Genomic DNA, 14956 nt, shown 5'->3' on the forward strand with positions numbered 1-14956 from the left:
GTCTCCATCGCCACACTCTGCCATGTGCCACTTTCAGGTCTCCTCACACTGCTGGTGTGTTCCATTTTTTGTCATAGGGTGCTGGCAGATTACGGGCCTCCCATTGCTGCTGCCAGGCCTGTAATCTGCCATGGGCCCCTGTACCGCCTCTTCATGCTGCTGCCAGGTCCAGAGTGTCTCATGGGTCCCTGTACGGCCTCCCATTGCTGCTGTCTCCATCGCCACACTCTGCCATGTGCCACTTTCAGGTCTCCTCACACTGCTGGTGTGTTCCATTTTGTCATAGGGTGCTGGCAGATTACGGGCCTCCCATTGCTGCTGCCAGGCCCGTAATCTGCCATGGGCCCCTGTACCACCTCCTCATGCTGCTGCCAGGTCCACAGTGTCTCATGGGTCCCTGTACGGCCTCCCATTGCTGCTGTCTCCATCGCCACACTCTGCCATGTGCCACTTTCAGGTCTCCTCACACTGCTGGTGTGTTCCATTTTGTCATAGGGTGCTGGCAGATTACGGGCCTCCCATTGCTGCTGCCAGGCCCGTAATCTGCCATGGGCCCCCGTACCGCCTCCTCATGCTGCTGCCAGGTCCAGAGTCTCTCATGGGTCCCTGTACGGCCTCCCATTGCTGCTGTCTCCATCGCCACACTCTGCCATGTGCCACTTTCAGGTCTCCTCACACTGCTGGTGTGTTCCATTTTGTCATAGGGTGCTGGCAGATTACGGGCCTCCCATTGCTGCTGCCAGGCCCGTAATCTGCCATGGGCCCCTGTACCGCCTCCTCATGCTGCTGCCAGGTCCACAGTGTCTCATGGGTCCCTGTACGGCCTCCCATTGCTGCTGTCTCCATCGCCACACTCTGCCATGTGCCACTTTCAGGTCTCCTCACACTGCTGGTGTGTTCCATTTTGTCATAGGGTGCTGGCAGATTACGGGCCTCCCATTGCTGCTGCCAGGCCCGTAATCTGCCATGGGCCCCCGTACCGCCTCCTCATGCGGCTGCCAGGTCCAGAGTCTCTCATGGGTCCCTGTACGGCCTCCCATTGCTGCTGTCTCCATCGCCACACTCTGCCATGTGCCACTTTCAGGTCTCCTCACACTGCTGGTGTGTTCCATTTTTTGTCATAGGGTGCTGGCAGATTACGGGCCTCCCATTGCTGCTGCCAGGCCTGTAATCTGCCATGGGCCCCTGTACCGCCTCTTCATGCTGCTGCCAGGTCCAGAGTGTCTCATGGGTCCCTGTACGGCCTCCCATTGCTGCTGTCTCCATCGCCACACTCTGCCATGTGCCACTTTCAGGTCTCCTCACACTGCTGGTGTGTTCCATTTTGTCATAGGGTGCTGGCAGATTACGGGCCTCCCATTGCTGCTGCCAGGCCCGTAATCTGCCATGGGCCCCTGTACCGCCTCCTCATGCTGCTGCCAGGTCCAGAGTGTCTCATGGGTCCCTGTACGGCCTCCCATTGCTGCTGTCTCCATCGCCACACTCTGCCATGTGCCACTTTCAGGTCTCCTCACACTGCTGGTGTGTTCCATTTTGTCATAGGGTGCTGGCAGATTACGGGCCTCCCATTGCTGCTGCCAGGCCCGTAATCTGCCATGGGCCCCCGTACCGCCTCCTCATGCTGCTGCCAGGTCCAGAGTCTCTCATGGGTCCCTGTACGGCCTCCCATTGCTGCTGTCTCCATCGCCACACTCTGCCATGTGCCACTTTCAGGTCTCCTCACACTGCTGGTGTGTTACATTTTGTCATAGGGTGCTGGCAGATTACGGGCCTCCCATTGCTGCTGCCAGGCCCGTAATCTGCCATGGGCCCCTGTACCGCCTCCTCATGCTGCTGCCAGGTCCACAGTGTCTCATGGGTCCCTGTACGGCCTCCCATTGCTGCTGTCTCCATCGCCACACTCTGCCATGTGCCACTTTCAGGTCTCCTCACACTGCTGGTGTGTTCCATTTTGTCATAGGGTGCTGGCAGATTACGGGCCTCCCATTGCTGCTGCCAGGCCCGTAATCTGCCATGGGCCCCCGTACCGCCTCCTCATGCGGCTGCCAGGTCCAGAGTCTCTCATGGGTCCCTGTACGGCCTCCCATTGCTGCTGTCTCCATCGCCACACTCTGCCATGTGCCACTTTCAGGTCTCCTCACACTGCTGGTGTGTTCCATTTTTTGTCATAGGGTGCTGGCAGATTACGGGCCTCCCATTGCTGCTGCCAGGCCTGTAATCTGCCATGGGCCCCTGTACCGCCTCTTCATGCTGCTGCCAGGTCCAGAGTGTCTCATGGGTCCCTGTACGGCCTCCCATTGCTGCTGTCTCCATCGCCACACTCTGCCATGTGCCACTTTCAGGTCTCCTCACACTGCTGGTGTGTTCCATTTTGTCATAGGGTGCTGGCAGATTACGGGCCTCCCATTGCTGCTGCCAGGCCCGTAATCTGCCATGGGCCCCTGTACCGCCTCCTCATGCTGCTGCCAGGTCCAGAGTGTCTCATGGGTCCCTGTACGGCCTCCCATTGCTGCTGTCTCCATCGCCACACTCTGCCATGTGCCACTTTCAGGTCTCCTCACACTGCTGGTGTGTTCCATTTTGTCATAGGGTGCTGGCAGATTACGGGCCTCCCATTGCTGCTGCCAGGCCCGTAATCTGCCATGGGCCCCCGTACCGCCTCCTCATGCTGCTGCCAGGTCCAGAGTCTCTCATGGGTCCCTGTACGGCCTCCCATTGCTGCTGTCTCCATCGCCACACTCTGCCATGTGCCACTTTCAGGTCTCCTCACACTGCTGGTGTGTTCCATTTTGTCATAGGGTGCTGGCAGATTACGGGCCTCCCATTGCTGCTGCCAGGCCCGTAATCTGCCATGGGCCCCTGTACCGCCTCCTCATGCTGCTGCCAGGTCCACAGTGTCTCATGGGTCCCTGTACGGCCTCCCATTGCTGCTGTCTCCATCGCCACACTCTGCCATGTGCCACTTTCAGGTCTCCTCACACTGCTGGTGTGTTCCATTTTGTCATAGGGTGCTGGCAGATTACGGGCCTCCCATTGCTGCTGCCAGGCCCGTAATCTGCCATGGGCCCCTGTACCGCCTCCTCATGCTGCTGCCAGGTCCACAGTGTCTCATGGGTCCCTGTACGGCCTCCCATTGCTGCTGTCTCCATCGCCACACTCTGCCATGTGCCACTTTCAGGTCTCCTCACACTGCTGGTGTGTTCCATTTTGTCATAGGGTGCTGGCAGATTACGGGCCTCCCATTGCTGCTGCCAGGCCTGTAATCTGCCATGGGCCCCTGTACCGCCTCTTCATGCTGCTGCCAGGTCCAGAGTGTCTCATGGGTCCCTGTACGGCCTCCCATTGCTGCTGTCTCCATCGCCACACTCTGCCATGTGCCACTTTCAGGTCTCCTCACACTGCTGGTGTGTTCCATTTTTTGTCATAGGGTGCTGGCAGATTACGGGCCTCCCATTGCTGCTGCCAGGCCCGTAATCTGCCATGGGCCCCTGTACCGCCTCCTCATGCTGCTGCCAGGTCCACAGTGTCTCATGGGTCCCTGTACGGCCTCCCATTGCTGCTGTCTCCATCGCCACACTCTGCCATGTGCCACTTTCAGGTCTCCTCACACTGCTGGTGTGTTCCATTTTTTCATAGGGTGCTGGCAGATTACGGGCCTCCCATTGCTGCTGCCAGGCCCGTAATCTGCCATGGGCCCCCGTACCGACTCCTCATGCTGTGACGTTGCAACAAGGTGGAATTCAACCCTTCATATGTTAGACCGCCTTTACGAGCAGCGAAAGGCCATCACAGATTCCTGATGTTACAAGCGGATAAAGGTACTCCCCTGTGTAACTTAGATGTCAGCCATTGGCAGCTCATGCGTGACACCTGCCGCTTGCTCAGGCCCTTTGAGGAGGCCACGCTATTCGTGAGTCAGCAGGACTATGGGATGAACGACGTCATTCCTCTGTTGCACGTCCTGGAACAAATGCTGTTAACAATGGCTGGTCAGGGTGCGGTAGACGTGGCGCACAGATCTCAATGCCACATGACCCCTGTGGGGGCAGGACAGGAAGAAGAGGAGGAGGTAGAGGAGGACATTTGTGCTCAGGAATTATTGAGTGAAATGGGTGGTTTTTCCACTCAGCGGACAGGAGTGGAGGAGCAGGAGCATCTGGTAGAGGAGGAGGAGACAGAGGACCCAGACGCACCGTGGCAGTATGCTGTGGAGATGGAGGCAGGGAGTCCCTCGCATTCCTTGGCACAAATGGCCCATAGCATGCTCGGTTGCTTGCGTAGCGACAGCCGAATAATAACCATCAGACAGAGGGATGACTTTTGGCTGTCCACCTTGTTGGACCCTCGCTACCGTTCAAAAATGGTGGCCTTTTTCACACCTGCTGAGAGGGAGGCCAAAATAACGTACTATAAAAACCACCTATGTAGTCAGTTGGTCTCTGCCTTTCTGCGCCAACGTCCATCCTCAGACACTGTGGGCCCTGTGCGCTCGCGTTCCGCTGCCATGGCAGCAGGGGAGGGGTGGGGTGGTAGGAGCAGTGGCAGCTCCACCAGCAGCGGCTGCCTCAGTCTGCAGTCGATGATGAGTAGCTTTCTTCACCAGCGCAGTGAGGAAACTACTAACCAGCCGCAGCAGCAGCAGCATCAGGTGGACCTGGAGCAGGACCTCAAACAACAGGCTTGGGCCTACTTGGACAGCACCCTGCCAACCGAGGTAGACAATCCCCTTGACTACTGGGCAACGAAACTTGACCTTTGGCCCCAACTAGCTGAATTTGCCCTTGAAATGCTGTCATGCCCGGCCAGTAGCGTGGCATCGGAGCGCGTGTTTAGTGCGGCAGGAGGTATTGTAACTCCGCGGAGGACACGACTGTCCACCCAAAGTGTGGAGAGACTCACGTTTGTGAAAATGAATCAGGCGTGGATTAGTCTGGATTTCAAACCACCAGTTCCTGACACAACTGACTAAATCCGCCATGAATCATGCCCCAAACATGTGCCACTTTCAGGTCTCCTCACACTGCTGGTGTGTTCCATTATTTGTCATAGGGTGCTGGCAGATTACGGGCCTCCCATTGCTGCTGCCAGGCCCGTAATCTGCCATGGGCCCCCGTACCGCCTCCTCATGCTGCTGCCAAGTCCAGAGTGTCTCATGGGTCCCTGTACGGCCTCCCATTGCTGCTGTCTCCATCGCCACACTCTGCCATGTGCCACTTTCAGGTCTCCTCACACTGCTGGTGTGTTCCATTTTGTCATAGGGTGCTGGCAGATTACGGGCCTCCCATTGCTGCTGCCAGGCCTGTAATCTGCCATGGGCCCCTGTACCGCCTCCTAATGCTGCTGCCAGGTCCAGAGTGTGTCATGGGTCCCTGTACGGCCTCCCATTGCTGCTGTCTCCATCGCCACACTCTGCCATGTGCCACTTTCAGGTCTCCTCACACTGCTGGTGTGTTCCATTTTGTCATAGGGTGCTGGCAGATTACGGGCCTCCCATTGCTGCTGCCAGGCCCGTAATCTGCCATGGGCCCCTGTACCGCCTCCTCATGCTGCTGCCAGGTCCACAGTGTCTCATGGGTCCCTGTACGGCCTCCCATTGCTGCTGTCTCCATCGCCACACTCTGCCATGTGCCACTTTCAGGTCTCCTCACACTGCTGGTGTGTTCCATTTTGTCATAGGGTGCTGGCAGATTACGGGCCTCCCATTGCTGCTGCCAGGCCCGTAATCTGCCATGGGCCCCCGTACCGCCTCCTCATGCGGCTGCCAGGTCCAGAGTCTCTCATGGGTCCCTGTACGGCCTCCCATTGCTGCTGTCTCCATCGCCACACTCTGCCATGTGCCACTTTCAGGTCTCCTCACACTGCTGGTGTGTTCCATTTTTTGTCATAGGGTGCTGGCAGAATACGGGCCTCCCATTGCTGCTGCCAGGCCTGTAATCTGCCATGGGCCCCTGTACCGCCTCTTCATGCTGCTGCCAGGTCCAGAGTGTCTCATGGGTCCCTGTACGGCCTCCCATTGCTGCTGTCTCCATCGCCACACTCTGCCATGTGCCACTTTCAGGTCTCCTCACACTGCTGGTGTGTTCCATTTTGTCATAGGGTGCTGGCAAATTACGGGCCTCCCATTGCTGCTGCCAGGCCCGTAATCTGCCATGGGCCCCTGTACCGCCTCCTCATGCTGCTGCCAGGTCCACAGTGTCTCATGGGTCCCTGTACGGCCTCCCATTGCTGCTGTCTCCATCGCCACACTCTGCCATGTGCCACTTTCAGGTCTCCTCACACTGCTGGTGTGTTCCATTTTGTCATAGGGTGCTGGCAGATTACGGGCCTCCCATTGCTGCTGCCAGGCCCGTAATATGCCATGGGCCCCCGTACCGCCTCCTCATGCTGCTGCCAGGTCCAGAGTCTCTCATGGGTCCCTGTACGGCCTCCCATTGCTGCTGTCTCCATCGCCACACTCTGCCATGTGCCACTTTCAGGTCTCCTCACACTGCTGGTGTGTTCCATTTTGTCATAGGGTGCTGGCAGATTACGGGCCTCCCATTGCTGCTGCCAGGCCCGTAATCTGCCATGGGCCCCTGTACCGCCTCCTCATGCTGCTGCCAGGTCCACAGTGTCTCATGGGTCCCTGTACGGCCTCCCATTGCTGCTGTCTCCATCGCCACACTCTGCCATGTGCCACTTTCAGGTCTCCTCACACTGCTGGTGTGTTCCATTTTGTCATAGGGTGCTGGCAGATTACGGGCCTCCCATTGCTGCTGCCAGGCCCGTAATCTGCCATGGGCCCCTGTACTGCCTCCTCATGCTGCTGCCAGGTCCACAGTGTCTCATGGGTCCCTGTACGGCCTCCCATTGCTGCTGTCTCCATCGCCACACTCTGCCATGTGCCACTTTCAGGTCTCCTCACACTGCTGGTGTGTTCCATTTTGTCATAGGGTGCTGGCAGATTACGGGCCTCCCATTGCTGCTGCCAGGCCTGTAATCTGCCATGGGCCCCTGTACCGCCTCTTCATGCTGCTGCCAGGTCCAGAGTGTCTCATGGGTCCCTGTACGGCCTCCCATTGCTGCTGTCTCCATCGCCACACTCTGCCATGTGCCACTTTCAGGTCTCCTCACACTGCTGGTGTGTTCCATTTTTTGTCATAGGGTGCTGGCAGATTACGGGCCTCCCATTGCTGCTGCCAGGCCCGTAATCTGCCATGGGCCCCTGTACCGCCTCCTCATGCTGCTGCCAGGTCCACAGTGTCTCATGGGTCCCTGTACGGCCTCCCATTGCTGCTGTCTCCATCGCCACACTCTGCCATGTGCCACTTTCAGGTCTCCTCACACTGCTGGTGTGTTCCATTTTTTCATAGGGTGCTGGCAGATTACGGGCCTCCCATTGCTGCTGCCAGGCCCGTAATCTGCCATGGGCCCCCGTACCGACTCCTCATGCTGTGACGTTGCAACAAGGTGGAATTCAACCCTTCATATGTTAGACCGCCTTTACGAGCAGCGAAAGGCCATCACAGATTCCTGATGTTACAAGCGGATAAAGGTACTCCCCTGTGTAACTTAGATGTCAGCCATTGGCAGCTCATGCGTGACACCTGCCGCTTGCTCAGGCCCTTTGAGGAGGCCACGCTATTCGTGAGTCAGCAGGACTATGGGATGAACGACGTCATTCCTCTGTTGCACGTCCTGGAACAAATGCTGTTAACAATGGCTGGTCAGGGTGCGGTAGACGTGGCGCACAGATCTCAACGCCACATGACCCCTGTGGGGGCAGGACAGAAAGAAGAGGAGGAGGTAGAGGAGGACATTTGTGCTCAGGAATTATTGAGTGAAATGGGTGGTTTTTCCACTCAGCGGACAGGAGTGGAGGAGCAGGAGCATCTGGTAGAGGAGGAGGAGACAGAGGACCCAGACGCACCGTGGCAGTATGCTGTGGAGATGGAGGCAGGGAGTCCCTCGCATTCCTTGGCACAAATGGCCCATAGCATGCTCGGTTGCTTGCGTAGCGACAGCCGAATAATAACCATCAGACAGAGGGATGACTTTTGGCTGTCCACCTTGTTGGACCCTCGCTACCGTTCAAAAATGGTGGCCTTTTTCACACCTGCTGAGAGGGAGGCCAAAATAACGTACTATAAAAACCACCTATGTAGTCAGTTGGTCTCTGCCTTTCTGCGCCAACGTCCATCCTCAGACACTGTGGGCCCTGTGCGCTCGCGTTCCGCTGCCATGGCAGCAGGGGAGGGGTGGGGTGGTAGGAGCAGTGGCAGCTCCACCAGCAGCGGCTGCCTCAGTCTGCAGTCGATGATGAGTAGCTTTCTTCACCAGCGCAGTGAGGAAACTACTAACCAGCCGCAGCAGCAGCAGCATCAGGTGGACCTGGAGCAGGACCTCAAACAACAGGCTTGGGCCTACTTGGACAGCACCCTGCCAACCGAGGTAGACAATCCCCTTGACTACTGGGCAACGAAACTTGACCTTTGGCCCCAACTAGCTGAATTTGCCCTTGAAATGCTGTCATGCCCGGCCAGTAGCGTGGCATCGGAGCGCGTGTTTAGTGCGGCAGGAGGTATTGTAACTCCGCGGAGGACACGACTGTCCACCCAAAGTGTGGAGAGACTCACGTTTGTGAAAATGAATCAGGCGTGGATTAGTCTGGATTTCAAACCACCAGTTCCTGACACAACTGACTAAATCCGCCATGAATCATGCCCCAAACATGTGCCACTTTCAGGTCTCCTCACACTGCTGGTGTGTTCCATTATTTGTCATAGGGTGCTGGCAGATTACGGGCCTCCCATTGCTGCTGCCAGGCCCGTAATCTGCCATGGGCCCCCGTACCGCCTCCTCATGCTGCTGCCAAGTCCAGAGTGTCTCATGGGTCCCTGTACGGCCTCCCATTGCTGCTGTCTCCATCGCCACACTCTGCCATGTGCCACTTTCAGGTCTCCTCACACTGCTGGTGTGTTCCATTTTGTCATAGGGTGCTGGCAGATTACGGGCCTCCCATTGCTGCTGCCAGGCCCGTAATCTGCCATGGGCCCCTGTACCGCCTCCTAATGCTGCTGCCAGGTCCAGAGTGTGTCATGGGTCCCTGTACGGCCTCCCATTGCTGCTGTCTCCATCGCCACACTCTGCCATGTGCCACTTTCAGGTCTCCTCACACTGCTGGTGGTTTCCATTTTTGTCATAGGGTGCTGTATGGCCTCCCATTGCTGCTGCCTCCACCGCCACACTGTGGCTCCACACTCTGTTTTTGGCCCGTGACTGCCCAAGTGAGTGAAGTGTGCGGTGATTCAAATGCAGGCCATAGATGGGTCGAAAATCGGCCGATTTTTCGGCCGAAAATAAAATCGGCCGATTTTCGGATCGTTAGTGGGCGATTTGGTCGGCCGATTTTCGGTATTTTGGCCGTTTTGTTTTTTCGGTAAGGTTGGAAAAAAAATCGGCCGATTTTGCCGATCGGCCGATTTTCGCGGCAATTAGTGGGCGAATCGGCCGATTTTTTTACCGATAAAAAATCTGCGCATGACCAGTGACCTGCAAGAGGAAGACAAAAAGAAGAAAAAGAAGAAGAGGAAGAGGATGAAGAAGAGGATGAGGATGAAGAAGAAGAGGATGAGGATGAAGAAGAAGAAGAAGAGGATGAGGATGAAGAAGAAGAAGAGGATGAAGAAGAAGAAGAGGATGATGAAGTAGAAGAGGATGAGGATGAAGAAGAGGATGAGGATGAAGAAGAAGAAAAGGATGAGGATGAAGAAGAAGAAGAAGAGGATGATGAAGAAGAAGAGGATGAGGATGATGATGAAGAAGAAGAAGAGGATGATGATGAAGAAGAAGAAGAAGAGGATGATGAAGAAGAAGAGGATGAGGATGAAGAAGAAGATGAGGATGAGGATGAAGAAGAGGATGAGGATGAAGAAGAGGATGAGGATGAAGAAGAAGAAGAAGAAGAAGAAGAGGATGAAGAAGAAGAAGATGAGGATGAGGAAGAAGAAGAAGAGGATGAGGAGGAGGATGAAGAAGAAGAAGAAGAAGAGGATGAGGAAGAAGAAGAAGAAGAAGAAGAAGAAGAAGAAGAAGAAGAGGATGAGGATGAAGAAGAGGATGAGGATGAAGAAGAAGAAGAAGAAGAGGATGAGGATGAAGAAGAAGAAGAAGAGGATGAGGATGAAGAAGAAGAAGAAGAAGAAGAAGAAGTAGGATGAAAATAAGAAGAATTCCAGTCCAGCAAAAAGTGTCTCTGCAGAGAGCTCCGCTATTTCTGACAGTTCTCTGACAGTTCCTTGACATTTACAGCGGTTGAAACATTGTATCTTATTTGTTTCCGAATAAAAACATCTGTATCCTAAATGGAAACAAATAGATACAATGTTTCAACCGCTGTAAATGTGAAGGAACTGTCAGAGAACTGTCAGAAATAGCAGAGCTCTCTTCAGGGACACTTTTTGCCGGCTGTAGAAGGGATGAAAATCGGCCGATTTTTTTTACCATTGATGGTAACGTCGGCCGCTTGAACGACCGAATTTTCGTTTTTTAAAAGAAAAATCTGCCGTTTTTCTCCCCATCTATGGCCTGCATAAGATCGACGGCACTCATCTGCATGTCATACTGACTGACAGTATTATTTCTCTTCCCCAGCAGACTCCAAGGGCATTTAAATTAAATGTACAGTGTTCTGCACTAATATGAAGGCTCTCTGAAGCCTAGAAACACCCTTTTATAAGTTAAATTCGCAGCGAATATATTCGCATCGAATCGAATTTATTCCTCGAATTCGCCGAATCAGCCGAATCGAATTTTTGAATACTTCGCTCATCTCTATTAATGAATCATTAAATGTATCTTTTGTATGCAACTAGTGTTTCTGAATATTAATTGATACCAGTCTCTTGCAATCTCCTATACAACAGTCTTCAGGCTGAGAAAGGGTTAGGCAAGGCTTGGGGACACTGAGGTTTTCTGCATACAAACATGCTGACAAGAAACATACTGACGGGAGAAGAGAGCAAAGTATTGGACCTAAAGAGAAGGAATTTTTTTTCATCCAGAACAACATGGAATTCCATTCCGCTACCTCCGGCTCTGGCCCTCTACTTTCCCTCCACCACTATCACTTCTAAACACAAAAGCCCAGATTCTGTGTTTAGAAGTGACAGCTAAACTCTCGCTGCAATCTATGTGTAGGGCACCCCTGCCCTGAGCTCTGCATTCTATGTGTAGCACAGCCCTGAGCTCTGCACTCTGTGTGTAGCACAGCCCTGAACTCTGTGTGTAGCACAGCCCTAAACTCTGCACTCTGTGTGCAGAACAGTCCTGAACTCTGTGTGTAGCACAGTCCTGAACTCAGCACTCTGTGTGTAGCGCAGTCCTGAACTCTGTGTGTAGCACAGTCCTGAACTCTGAACCTTGTGTGTAGCACAGTCCTGAACTCTGTGTGTAGCACAGTCCTGAACTCTGCACTCTGTGTGTAGCACAGCCCTAAATTCTGCACTCTGTCTGTAGCGCGGTCCTGAATGCTGCACTCTGTGTGTAGCGCAGTCCTGAACTCTGCACTCTGTGTGTAGCGCAGTCCTGAACTCTGCACTCTGTGTGTAGCACAGTCCTGAACTCTGAACTCTGTGTGTAGCACAGCTCTGAACTCTGCAGTCTTTGTGTAGTGCAGTCCTAAACTCTGCACTCTGTGTGCAGCGCAGTCCTGAACTCCAGACTCTATGCATAGCACAGTCCTGAATTCTGCACTTTGTGTGTAGCACGATCCTGAACTCTGTGTGTAGCACAGCTCTGAACTCTGCAGTCTTTGTGTAGTGCAGTCCTAAACTCTGCACTCTGTGTGCAGCGCAGTCCTGAACACTAGACTCTATGCATAGCACAGTCCTGAATTCTGCACTTTGTGTGTAGCACAGTCCTGAATTCTACAGTCTGTGTGCAGCACAGCCATGAACTCTGCACTCTGTGTGTAGCACAGTCTTGAATTCTGCACACTGTGTGTAGCGCAGTCCTGAACTCTGCACTCTGTGTGTAGCGCAGTCCTGAACTCTGCACTCTGTGTGTAGCGCAGTCCTGAACTCTGCACTCTGTGAGTAGTGCACACCTGAACTCTGTACTCTGTACACAGCACACCCTTGAAGCCTGCACTCTGTGCATAGCGAACCCCTGAAGCCTGCACTCTGTACATAGAACACCCCTGAAGCTTGCACTCTGTACATAGAGCACCCCTGAAGCCTGCACGCTGTACATAGAGCACCCCTGAAGCTTGCACTCTGTACATAGAGCACCCCTGAAGCCTGCACGCTGTACATAGAGCACCCCTGAAGCCTGCACGCTGTACATAGAGCACCCCTGAAGCTTTCACTCTGTATATAGAGCACCCCTGAAGCCTGAACTCACCACTCGGTATGTAGCCCTGGTATTTATTGCCCCCTTAAGACCCTTCAACTGTTGCAATTTAGTTATGCCTGAAATTTGATGTGGATCAATGGGGATGGATGTGGTTCCTGCACCAATTCATTGAGAAAAAAGCCTCACTCTTTAGTCTCTTGCTGCTATTTTCCTGCCCAGTCATCAAGCTGGGGTTCAAGAGGGTGATAATAGAGATAGAGGGAAAAAATTGGTGTAACACTGCCTAGTGATATGGTATAGCACTCCCTAGCAATATCCTTCCAGATCCTAGATGTTCCTCTCCAGATGCCAGGACAGATCAGGAGAAGGGTCCATAACTTCTGCACTCAAACAGGTTGAGTGTAGAAGTTATGGACGCTTCTTCTGATCTGTCCTGGCATCTGGAGAGGAACATCTAGGATCTGGAAGGATATCGCACTAGAGAATTATTACATACCAGGGACTGAAGATCTGTCTAAGCACATTTTCACCTGCTTTTTACAAGGGGTTATCATATTGCGGTGAGTGCGGTGGATAATGGGGAGTGCGAGTGGAAGCAATGTCTTCACTATATTTGAGTAAAGAGCATGATTGTTGAAGCACCAAGATCACTAGACACTGAACTGAACTTTCTATAAAGGGGCAGGTATATTACAATCCCGATGGGATCACCTGCTAATTTCAAGTTTATTTTATTTATTGCTGTTTATACATCTATATGTTTATTTATAGGCACAGAGGGGGAGGTGCACTGTAGCACTGCAGGAACCTTGACACTTGTTATGTTGTTATAGCAATTTGTTTGGTTGCATACACATCATTTATTTAAGGCAGTGTGGACATCCAGTATATAAAGGTTATACTAAGTGGGGGAGGTGCATTGTAGCACTTGCACAATTCTGATCAAGTGGATTTGTTTGGTTTGCATATAGTATTTTCTGTATTTATCACTTTGTATGTAGCATTACCTCAAAGCATCATATGTATTATGTATTAAGGAGATGCAAGTGTCAACTGGGGGGGGGGATATTGTAGCACCTGCATTGTATTTATATTAGTGGGTTCTAATTTATTTCTTTACACACTTTAGGTGTTCTTTAACACACAAACACAGTTTCCATATAAGTGAGGGAGGTGCACTGCAGCACTTTATATATCATTTTGTCATAAAGGTAGTGCTATACAATTTTTTTCCCATTTCCACACATTCCAACAGGTTTGTGTTAAGTGTTAGCAGCCAGAGAGAATGTCACCAGCACACCGAGGATCACCAATATGGGTCCAAAAGTTTTAATGAACGATCACATAGCTACAGCAAGGCAATGTTTCGGAGTCTCGCAGGACCCCTTCATCAGGCATGTGACGATTGTTTCCCATTTCCACACATTCCAACAGGTTTGTGTTAGGTGTTAGCAGCCTCCCATCCTTTCTGTATCATTGTGCAGATCCATCTCCATTTTTTAATAGCGATAGTGACATTGTCTGTCTGGCAGTGCTATGGTAATATCAGGGCTGGAAAAGATAAAGGTTTGTTGACAAGTATAAGCGATCCCTAATGTATTTCATCTGTGTATCTGGAGCTCAGCTTTTTTATTATTTCTTGATAAACTGACTTTTACTAGTGCTTTTTCAACAATTGAAATGAGTTTTGCCTACCAGGAGTGGGGTTTGAACCCACAAGGATACACATCCATTGGATCTTAAGTCCAATGCCTTAACCACTCGGCCATCCTGGTGAGTGATAAGTGCATTGTAATGTTATGGAATATACTAATGTATAGTATGTGTTCATGCACATTAGTACTTATATATAGTGTCCATTTGAAAGTCCCCCTCCCCAGTAGTGTTATGGTTTTTCCCATATTACTGTCACTTTTTGATGAATAGCTCAGGCTGCATGTACATCTGAAGAAAATGATAAATAAACACATGAAATACAAAAGGACAGTCATAGTATATTTTACAAAAGCAAACCTTTATCATTGACATGCCCAACTGCTGACAAATATGTCACACGGTATTTTTTAGCATTGTGTGAGAATTCTGTATAAAACAGGAAATCCCCTCATCTGTCTCCTGCTGCTATTTCACCGTCCAATCAGCAAGCTGGGGGTGGAGAGGGAACACCATTCTATTCCTTCCACAGTCTTTAACTGCAACAGGGTTTGGGGTGCAATCTGCCTTAACTGTGCAATGGGCTACAGTTAAGCAGAACTTAAAGCAGTTCTCCAGTCACTTTTTAAAAAATTTAAAGTCAGCACCTGCAAATTCCATAGCTAATAACTTCTAATATTAAGACACTTACCTGTCCAGGGATCCAGCACTGTACTTATTCAGGATTGTTTTTCACTGGTCTTCGGGTCCCGACGCTGCCATGCTGAGTTTGGGAAGCCAGAACCCCACTGAACATGCATTAGATGCACTGTGCTTTGGGAATGTTCCCTCAGCCTCCTCAGACCTGTGCTGTGTCCCAGAAGGTTGCAGGTAAGGAGTGTGGTGAACTTCTGGTGGAATCGGCTAGGTGATTCCAGCAGAAGTGGGGAGCAGGTACATGCCAAAACTAGGTACCAGGTCCCCCCTAAAA

At 52.3% G+C, this 14956-nt stretch overlaps 1 non-coding gene across 1 annotated transcript; it reads right to left on the reverse strand.

The window, feature by feature from the left end:
* Nucleotides 1-14025: 14025 nt before the first annotated feature.
* On the reverse strand, nucleotides 14026-14108 carry TRNAL-UAA (transfer RNA leucine (anticodon UAA)). The gene has a single exon. It is a non-coding gene; the product is annotated as a tRNA-Leu (tRNA).
* Between the last annotated feature and the right edge of the window lie 848 nt (nucleotides 14109-14956).

Source organism: Staurois parvus, unplaced genomic scaffold, assembly GCF_062004578.1.
Source record: "Staurois parvus isolate SC_StPar_1 unplaced genomic scaffold, SC_StPar_1.0 ptg000886l, whole genome shotgun sequence".
In the NCBI taxonomy this organism is placed as follows: Eukaryota; Metazoa; Chordata; class Amphibia; order Anura; family Ranidae; genus Staurois; species Staurois parvus.